This window comes from Triticum urartu, chromosome 3A (genome assembly GCF_056163025.1).
Source record: "Triticum urartu cultivar PI428250 chromosome 3A, HENAU_Tu73, whole genome shotgun sequence".
NCBI lineage: Eukaryota > Viridiplantae > Streptophyta > Magnoliopsida > Poales > Poaceae > Triticum > Triticum urartu.
Window position 1 is genome coordinate 209,713,892 of NC_141875.1, and position 10,872 is coordinate 209,724,763.

Here is a 10,872-nt window from a genome sequence, read left to right on the forward strand (position 1 = left end):
AGGCCAAAAACCAGGCGGCAAGGGGCAGGAGAGGAGCGAGGAAGGCGGCTTACCGTCGATCAAGTCCTCGATGCGGCCGAAGCCTTCATCCAGCGCTCGCCGGGTCTCAGCCCAGCTCGCCGCCTTGGTCTCAAACTCTGCCTTCAGGGCGGCCTCGCTATCCTGCGCTTTCTGCAGGGCCGCCTTGTGGCTCTCCTCTTGGTCAGCCAGCTTCTTGGCCAGGCGGTCACGCTCCTGGACCAAGGCAGCATACTCAGCATCCTTGGTACGAAGGGCGGCCTGCGCTTCGCCGAGCTCCCTCCTCAAGTCGGCGTTGGCCCCTGAAAGCACGAAAGACGAAAGAAAAAAACCAATAAGGAAAAAGTCGTCAAGGAAGATCCGACCCGACTGCTCAGCAGTCGGCCCGAATCTCGGGGACTACACCCAGTGGGTGCGCTGATGCGCCCCCACAGGAGACAGACAAGATCAAGCACTTACTTCGGCTGTTGGCCAGGTCGTCGGTCTTCCGACCCAACTCCTGAGCCTGGGAGTTGAAGGCAGTAGCACGGGAGTTATGATATTCCTGGAAGTTCAGACAGGAAGCAAAAATAAGGTAGTCGTCAAGAAAGATCCGACCCGACTGCTTAGCAGTCGGCCCGAATCTCGGGGACTACACCCAGTGGGTGCGCTGACGCGCCCCCAAAGAAGAAATCAAGAGACCAAAGCGGCCAAGAATGAAAGACTCACCCGGATGGCGGCCCGCGTCGACAGGAACTCCTGGGTGTACTACTGCAGCAGGGCGGCCTGAGCTTGAAGCCGGCTCCGGACCTCTTGAGCCGCCACATTCAGCTCGCCAGTCCCCCCGCTGGGAGTCCACTCGGACGTGGCGGTGCTGGCCGCCTCCAGAGCCTCTGCCGACTGGCCGGCGCCCGCAACTCGGCGTGACTCCGGCGGAGCGGCGCCTCCCCCTGCGCGCCGACGCGTCACCGGCTGCACCTCGAAGCCGGCTCCGTCCTCTGGCTCACCCCCGGCCGGCTCCTCTGGCGCCGCTGACGATTGGCCGCCTTGGCCCGCTCCGGTTGGCGCTGCCGGCGGCGCTCTCCCCGCGAAGACCACGAGGTCCTCCCTCCTCTCCATCAGCGGCGGGTCTTGGACGATTTCCTCCGCCAGGGGCAATGGGGTGTCAGGGGCCACGGCCCGGAGGGGAATGGCGAGCAGCGGAGGCTGGTTACGCGAACCCTCCGCCTCCGTTTCCGCGGTCGCCGCCTCCGCCTGGGCCTTGGCTGCCGCGTCGGCCTACTCCCTCGCTGCCTGGGCGGCCGCTTTTTCCGCCGCCTCACGCTCCTCCCGCGCCTCACAGGCGTTCCGCTCTGTGGCCTCCCTGAGGTCGGGGCGGAGGTCCACGCGGTGGGAGCCCGAAGGCCCTCCAGTCGGCCCAACTACGGAGCCTCCCGGACCCCGCTCAAGGGAAAGCGGCGCCCTGTCCAGCGAGCGGGAAAAGGTTAGGAAGAATGTTTGAACAGGAGAGAACGATGAAAAGCATGCGACCAGGCAATCGACGACTTACGCTGAGACCGCCTGAGGGTGCTTCACCGCCTTGCGGAAGTGGGCCGCTTTCGCGGCCGCCTCATCTCGTTTGGTCACCGTGGTGGAGGCTTTGGACTTCTTCGGCCGACTGCCGAAGAGGATTGACGCGGCCTGGCGCTTTTGTGCGCCGCCGCTGGCAGCCGGCGCGGTGGACGAGCCCGCGCCCTGATGGTCGGCCGCCGGCTGGCGACGTGGGTCGACTTCGGCTTCGGCATCATCTGGCCAGTCCTCGAAGCTGGCGGTAAGCCCTGTGCCTCCGGGCTCGGCGTCGTCTCCCACGACAGCGTCTTCCATGGCGGCCGCCCCCAAATCCGAGTCGTCGACGTCGTCCACCGTGCGGTCGGGGACGTACTGGCGTTCTATCCCTGCTGCCCCGGTCGTCGGCGGAAGAAGGGGGTTCTGCTAAGAAGAACCGACCGATCAGAAGCCGGCCATCATAAAGCCGGCTACCAACAAAAAGAAGAAAGAGAGGAAAGCTTACCATGGGCGGAGGGTTGGCGCGAGAATACGGCACCTTGCCGTATCGCCAGTCCTCGGCGAGCTTGCAATTGGAGATATAATTTACCATGTATGACACCTCCGCATGAGGCATCTCCCTGGTGCTTAGCCGGCTTGGGTCGAAGCGGCCGCTCATCTGACACATCATGCGGGGCCGGCTTTGGAGAGGAAGTATCCGGCGCTCCATGAAGGCGGCCACCAAGTCGGCCCCGCTCAGGCCTTCCGACTGGATCATCACCCGAAGCCGGGAGACGGCAGCGTTCCCGGCCTAAGACAGTGACCTGGACCGGAAACTCCATGAGGGCTGCCTCCCAGCCGGCGGGCCGGCTACGTAAGCCGGCATGTTGACGTGGTCTCCTTGCTGGGCGACATTCTTCACGTAGAAGTACGACTTCTGCCAGATCTTCACCGACTGGATTAGGGGGATGGGCGACATTCTTCACGTAGAAGAACTTTCGCAACGGTGCATACTCAGGGAGAACACTTCTTGGTAATTAGTGAGAGATCATCTTATAATGCTACCGTCAATCAAAGCAAGATAAGATGCATAAAAGATAAACATCACATGCAATCAATATAAGTGATATGATATGGCCATCATCATCTTGTGCTTGTGATCTCCATCTCCGAAGCACCGTCATGATCACCATCGTCACCAGCGCGACACCTTGATCTCCATCGTAGCATCGTTGTCGTCACGCCAATCTTATGCTTCCACGACTATCGCTACCGCTTAGTGATAAAGTAAAGCATTACAGCGCGATTGCATTGCATACAATAAAGCGACAACCATATGGCTCCTACCAGTTGCCGATAACTCGGTTACAAAACATGATCATCTCATACAGTAAAATTTAGCATCATGTCTTGACCATATCACATCACAACATGCCCTGCAAAAACAAGTTAGACGTCCTCTACTTTGTTGTTGCAAGTTTTACGTGGCTGCTACGGGCTTAAGCAAGAACCAATCTTACCTACGCATCAAAACCACAACGATAGTTTGTCAAGTTGGTGATGTTTTAACCTTCGCAAGGACCGGGCGTAGCCACACTCGGTTCAACTAAAGTTGGAGAAACTGTCACCCGCAAGCCACCTATGTGCAAAGCACGTCGGGAGAACCGGTCTCACGTAAGCGTACGCGTAATGTCGGTCCGGGCCGCTTCGTCCAACAATACCGCGGAACCAAAGTATGATATGCTGGTAAGCAGTATGACTTATATCACCCACAACTCACTTGTGTTCTACTCGTGCATATAACATCAACATATAAAACCTAGGCTCGGATGCCACTGTTGGGTAACGTAGTAATTTCAAAAAAATTCCTGCGCACACGCAAGATCATGGTGATGCATAGCAACGAGAGGGGAGAGTGTGATCTACGTACCCTTGTAGATCGACAACGAAAGCGTTAGGTTGATGTAGTCGTACGTCTTCACGGCTCGACCGATCAAGCACCGAAACTACGGCACCTCCGAGTTCTAGCACACGTTCAGCTCGATGACGATCCCCGGACTCCGATCCAGCAAAGTGTCGGGGAAGAGTTCCGTCAGCACGACGGCGTGGTGACGATCTTGATGTACTAATGTCGCAGGGCTTCGCCTAAGCACCGCTACAATATTATCGAGGACTATGGTGGAAGGGGGCACCGCACACGGCTAAGAATATGATTACGTGGATCAACTTGTGTCTCAAGGGGTGCCCCTTGCCTCCATATATAAAGGCTCAAAGGGGGGGTGCGGCCGGCCATGATAGGGCGCGCCAGGAGGAGTCCTACTCCCTCCGGGAGAAGGATTCCCCCCCTTTCCTAGTTGGAATAGGATTCGTTAAGTGGGAAAGAGGAGAGAGAGAAGGAAGGGGGGCGCTGGCCCCCTCTCTCCTTGTCCTATTCGAACTAGGGGGGAGGGGCGCGCGGCCCAGCCCTGGCCACCTCTCCTCTCTTCCACTAAGGCCCATATACCTCCCGGGGGGTTCCGGTAACCTCCCGGTAATCTGGTAAAATCCCGATTTCACCCGGAACACTTCCGATATCCAAATATAGGCTTCCAATATATCAATCTTTATGTCTCGACCATTTCGAGACTCCTCGTCATGTCCGTGATCACATCCGGGACTCCGAACAAACTTCGGTACATCAAAATGCATAAACTCATAATATAACTGTCATCGAAACCTTAAGCGTGCGGACCCTACGGGTTCGAGAACAATGTAGACATGATCGAGACACGTCTCCGGTCAATAACCAATAGCGGAACCTGGATGCTCATATTGGCTCCTACATATTCTAAGAAGATCTTTTATCGGTCAGACCGCATAACAACATACGTTGTTCCCTTTGTCATCGGTATGTTACTTGCCCGAGATTCGATCGTCGGTATCCAATACCTAGTTCAATCTCGTTACCGGCAAGTCTCTTTACTCGTTCCGTAATCCATCATCCCGCAACTAACTCATTAGTCGCAATGCTTGCAAGGCTTATGTGATGTGCATTACCGAGAGGGCCCAGAGATACCTCTCCGACAATCGGAGTGACAAATCCTAATCTCGAAATACGCCAACCCAACATGTACCTTTGGAGACACCTATAGAGCACCTTTATAATCACCCAGTTACGTTGTGACGTTTGGTTGCACACAAAGTGTTCCTCCGGTAAACGGGAGTTGCATAATCTCATAGTCATAGGAACATGTATAAGTCATGAAGAAAGCAATAGCAACATACTAAATGATCGGGTGCTAAGCTAATGGAATGGGTCATGTCAATCAGATCGTTCACCTAATGATGTGATCCTGTTAATCAAATAACAACTCTTTGTCCATGGTTAGGAAACATAACCATCTTTGATTAACGAGCTAGTCAAGTAGAGGCATACTAGTGACATTCTGTTTGTCTATGTATTCACACATGTATTATGTTTCCGGTTAATACAATTCTAGCATGAATAATAAACATTTATCATGATATAAGGAAATAAATAATAACTTTATTATTGCCTCTAGGGCATATTTCCTTCACCCACAAGATGTTTTAGGTCCCCAGCATAAGCATCAGACGCCTTTGATTTTCGGTTGGAGACCTTTCCCTGCAAAAGAGAGTTAATTTTTCTTAACCACCCACATCTTCAGGGGTGGGTTAGAAGCAATGAGTCTAAGTGCAGCATCTGAGAACTTCGGCTTTGGAGCCCTAGCAAATAGCCTTGCAGGTGGTGAATAATACTCATAAGAATAAGCAGAATAGTTCTTGGTCTTATGAACATAGCGGTTTGACAAAACACGCTCATATTCATAAGTCTGAGTATGGTTTCCCTCCAAAACATTGGCATTAGGGTGACTCTCGTGAGTCCTCTGTCTGTATGAAGCCTTTGGTCTGGGGTTTGTCTTCTTCCCTGGTGGTGTCATGATGACATTCACAGGAAGTTTCTCAAGACAACTTTTGGGCACCCAGATCTTCTTCAAAGGTGGTCCATTCCTGTAGTTAGTACCAATATATCTGGCAAACACTTCACCATTCTGACTCTTAAACAGTTTATAGTTTGCATCAAAGGATTCATCAATGATAATAGGGTTAGCACAAGTGAAGCCAGATAAGGTAGATGGATCCACTGAAGGTTCCTTTGCAGCAACCCATATGGTTTTGGGGTACTGCCCAGGCTTCCAGTATGAACCATCAACATTCATTTTCCTCTTGAACCCAACACCCTCTTTCCTAGGGTTTCGGTTTAGAATCTGTTTCTTGAGGACATCACATAGTGTGTGATGCCGTTTGAGACTTTTGTACAACCCTGTTTCAAGCAATGTCTTCAAGCTGGCATTCTCATCAGCAATAGTAGTGGTATCCTCAGAAGAGGGGTTAGTTTCCACATCAGCAGTTGAAGACATAGCAATAGTAGCAGCAGTAGAACATCCAGCAACAAAGACAACATTATCACGCTCAAGACATTTTAAGCATGGTGGATCAAAGTCTTCCTGAGCGGAACTGATCTGTTGAGCGTGGAGTGAATCGTTCTCCTTTTGAAGATCTTCATGAGTCGATCTCAAGTTCTCAAGCTCTTGGTTCCTTTGAAGATAATCATAGGAGAGCTTTTCATGGGTAGTTGAGAGCGTTTCATGAAGACTTTCAAGTTCCTCGTACTTAACATGAAGATTTTTAATGTCTTCAATTAAGGACTGAGTTCGAGTCATTTCCACGTCCAATAGGTCATCGCTTTTGTCTAGCAGCTTTTGAATATGTTCCATGGAATTTTGTTGTTCTGTTGCAATTTTAGCAAGTGTTTTGTAGCTAGGTTTAGATTCACATTTAGAGTCATCTCCACTTGATGTTAGAAAGTAAGCTTCGCATGAGTTTACCTTGGCACCGCGTGCCATGAACCAGTAGGTGGGAGCAGAGTCATCCTCATCATCAGCATCGACGTTGGTGACGAGGCCATTGTCTTCAGTGTTGAAGATGGACTTGGCGACATATGCTGAAGCTAGAGCCAGGCTTGCCATGCCTGAATTAGACTCCTCCTCAGACTCCACCTCTGCCTCCTTAGAAGCAGACTCCTCCTCTGAATCCATCTCCTTGCTAACAAATGCACGAGCCTTGCTTGATGAGCTCTTCTTGTGTGATGAAGACTTAGATGAAGATTTTGATGAAGATTTTGAGGATTTCTTCTTCTTCTTGTCATCTGAATCATATTCTTTGTTCTTCTTCCTCTTCTTGGTCTCATCGTCCCATTGTGGACACTCAGAGATGTAGTGACCAGGTTTCTTTCACTTGTGGCATGTTCCCTTCTTGTAGTCACGAGAGGAAGCTTCATCATTTCTTAAGCTGGATCTTGAAGACTTTCTGAAGCCCTTTTTCTTGGTGAACTTCTGGAACTTCTTCACAAGCATAGCGAGATCCTTTCCAATGTCTTCAGGATCGTCAGAACTGCAGTTAGATTCTTCTTCAAACGAGGAAACAACTTTGGCCTTCAAAGTGCAAGTTCGGCCATAGTTGGGACCATAGATATCTCTTTTCTCGGATAACTGAAACTCATGTGTGTTGAGCCTCTCAAGTATGTCAAACGGCTCGAGAGTCTTGAAGTCAGGGTGTTCTTGAATCATCAGGGACAGGGTGTCAAATGAGCTGTTAAGTGATCTCAGGAGCTTCTTGACAATTTCGTGCTTCGTGAGCTCAGTGGCACCAAGTGCACGAAGCTCATTTGTGATATCAGTGAGGCAATCAAACGTGAGTTGGACATTCTCATTGTCATTTCTCTTGAAGCGGTTGAAGAGGTTGCGAGGAACATCAATCCTTGAGTCTCTCTGAGTTGAGACGCCTTCGTTGACCTTGGAGAGCCAGTCCCAGACTAGCTTCATAGTTTTCAATGCACTCACACGACCGTACGGTCCTTTGGTCAGGTGACCACAAATGATGTTCTTGGCAATCGAGTCTAGTTGAGTGAACCTCTTGACATCAGCAGCGGTGACACCTTCACCGACCTTGGGAACGCCATTCTTGACGACATACCAGAGGTAGACATCAATGGCTTCAAGATGCATACGCATCTTATTCTTCTAGTAGGGGTAATCAGTGCCATCGAAGACAGGTCACACAACGGAGACCTTGATTATCCCTGCAGTCTACATAGCTAAAATCCAGGTGGTTAAACCGACTCACACAAAACAAGGGAGCACCTTGCTCTGATACCAATTGAAAGCGCTAGTTATCGACTAAAGGGGGGGTGAATAGGCGATTTTTATGAGAGTCTTCAAAATACGGGGGCTTTGAAGACAAATGATAGAAATGAACCCATTGATATGCAGTGGAAGGTAGACTACACCAGACAAGCCATAGTCAAGTAAGCAATGAAGTGAAAGCATAAAGACTATCAGCAGCTAGGTAGTATGGATCAGGATGGAAGACAGTACGAAGCTAAATAGTAGATAGTCTTTATTCAGTGAAGTCAATCAGATCATACAGGCAAGCAATGACTTCACGAAGACAAACTATAAAGTAAAGGGAAGTGAAGGATAGAACCAGTAGCTTGGTGAAGACAATGACTTGGTAGACCAGTTCCAGTTTTTGTGACAACTGTACGTCTGGTTAGGGAGGCTGAGATTCAACTCAAAAGACCGCGTCTTCACCTTATTCCCCTTGAGCTAAGGACACACAGTCCTCGCCCAATCACTCTAGTAAGTCTTCAAGGTAGACTTCCAAACCTTCACAGACTTTGTTCACCGGCGATCCACAATGACTCTTGGACGCTCAGAACGCGACGCCTAACCGGCTGGAAGCTTCACAGTCCTGAGTGTAACAAGTCTTCAGATCACGCGGACAAAAAGACTTCAGCGATGCCTAACACTCTTTGCCTCTGGGTGTTTTGGTCTTTGTCCTCGCAAGGATCTCTCTCTCTCTCAAACGCTTCGGAGGTGGGTTGCTCTCAAATGACAAAAGCCGTGCACTAACTCTAAGCAGCCACCAATTTATGTGTAGGGGGTGGGCTATTTATAGCCTGGAGGCAACCCGACCTAATTTATCCAAAATGACCCTGGGTCACTACGAAACTGACACGTGTCCAACGGTCAGATTTCAAACACACGCGACATCTTGACTTGGGATACAAGTTAAGCTGACTCATCCAGCTCCGGATAAGATTTGCTCTCATTGTCTCCGCTCGAAGACATAGGATTTGGTTGAGCATCACATCAGTCACTCTGACTTTGTTCACTTGGACCCCACTTAACAGTACGGTGGTTCCTATGGCTCAACAAAGAAGAAAAGGAAACTATGAAACAACCATGTCTTTGCACTCCATAGTCTTCATGTGAATGTCTTCTCATGTCATAATCTTCATTGTGAATATCTTCACAGACCACCATTGTCTTTAATGTCTTCATACATTTTTAGGGGTCATCTCTGGTAGGTAAACCGAATCAATATGGGACTACTACTTGTGTTATCCTACAATTCTCACAAACATATTAGTCCCTCAACCAAGTTTGTCGTCAATACTCCAAAACCAACTAAGGGTGGCACTAGATGCACTTACAATCTCCCCCCTTTTGGTGATTGATGACAAACGGTTGAAGTTTTCAACGGGGATAAAGATATGTGAAAGTTTAAGGATACAGATATTGTCTTCATAAGTAGCAAAAGGCTCCCCCTAAAGATGTGCATATAAGTAGTTTGCTTTTGAATGCAAATACACATGGCAGATTTTACTTGTGGAGATCCTCTTCAACTTATGAAGACAATTCATCATGTATATAAAAAGATAACAAAGATAATGACATGCATAATGGACGTCTGCGTAATGGCTTCATGCGGAATTTATCATCTCATCACAAGGTAGAAGAATAAGTAGCAGACGACCATCGAGTTTAAGTGTTACAACTGAAAGAACCAAAAGTTTCAAAAAAAGGAGTTGTAAAGACTTAGCAAAATAAAGCAACCACCCATAAGGACCCGCTTGAAGACTATCGACTCATAAGCTTCTCCCCCTTTTTGTCAGTAAGGACCAAAAAGGTTTGAAGACATAGAGTATCTACTCGTTCCCATCAGGAGTAGATGAAGGAGCAGAGTCGGTGTTGGAGTTCGGTGGTGCAGACGGGCCTGATGCAGTGTCGAGATGCAGTGTAGCCATGGTTGGTGAAGTGGTGTCGTCTTCTTCATCGACGACTCTCACAACAACAGTTGCAGCCGAAGATGAATGTTCAGAATCTTCAATTGAGGGAGTGTGGCGCCAACTTGCATTTTGGGGAGGCCTGGAATCAAACTTGAATCCCTCAATGAAGCCATCTTCGCGAAGATCGTCTTCAGAGCATAGAAGTGTGAGGCTCTTCCAGGACCGCCGACAGGCTTCATGGGCAACGAACGAGTTCTTGGTGGCCAAATTTCGAATGTGATTGACATCCACCAAGATACTCTGCATCTGACGCTTAAGCCAGTCATGATGCTTATCCTGTTTCTGGTGTAGGGCCACAAGAAGCTCTCAGTCATTGAGGACACGACAACGCTTCCGAGGCCTTTGGGCAACCGTACTTGTTGTGGCTTCAGTGTTGGCACGATGTGGCACTCTCATATTCCCAGCAAGAGGATAAGTAGGAGTTGTAGCATTGGAAACAAGAATTCCCTCCATTGGTTGCGAGAAGCTATGGTGTTCAGCATTCTGAAGATGTATTGGTTGCTTGGCAGGCTCGGGGTAGATGTCTTCAATGGAAAGATCAACCTCAGGCAGAAAGACAAGATGGTTGCGCGCTAAGGGCTGATAGTCAATAGTATAATGGAGCTTGATCATGCGCATCATCCATGGAGCATAAAACTTTAGGCCAAACAGATCAATCCCAGACGCAGCAAGTTGTCTGATAAAGAAGTCCTGGGCATTGAGTTTGATGCCATGGATGATATAGAATACCAAAGTCTTCATGGCTCCTTCTAGTTTGGCTTCAGAAGAGTGTCCCTTGATTGGCCATAGGGTACGCCTTAGAATATGATAAACAGTGCGGGGAAGTACTCGAGGTCCTTGACAAAGAACTCTTTGGGGTATTCAGCATCAGAAGGCAATGGTTTCCTCATACTTAGCATCTCACTCATATTTGGCTCGGGCCTCTGGAAGATACTCTGCAGTTCACCGCGATGACGCTGACAACCAGGCTCGTAGAACTCGCCTGGAGTGGGCAGGGAAGTAAGCTCGATGATGTCTTGAGCTTTGGCTTCATGATGCACATCACCTGTCATCCACTCAAGAATCCATGACTTCGGATCCCTGTTGTAGCCGCGAATATGAAGTGTTGCATAGAACTGCAGCAGAAGCTCTTCATCCAGTGCTCCTTGTCTGTCACA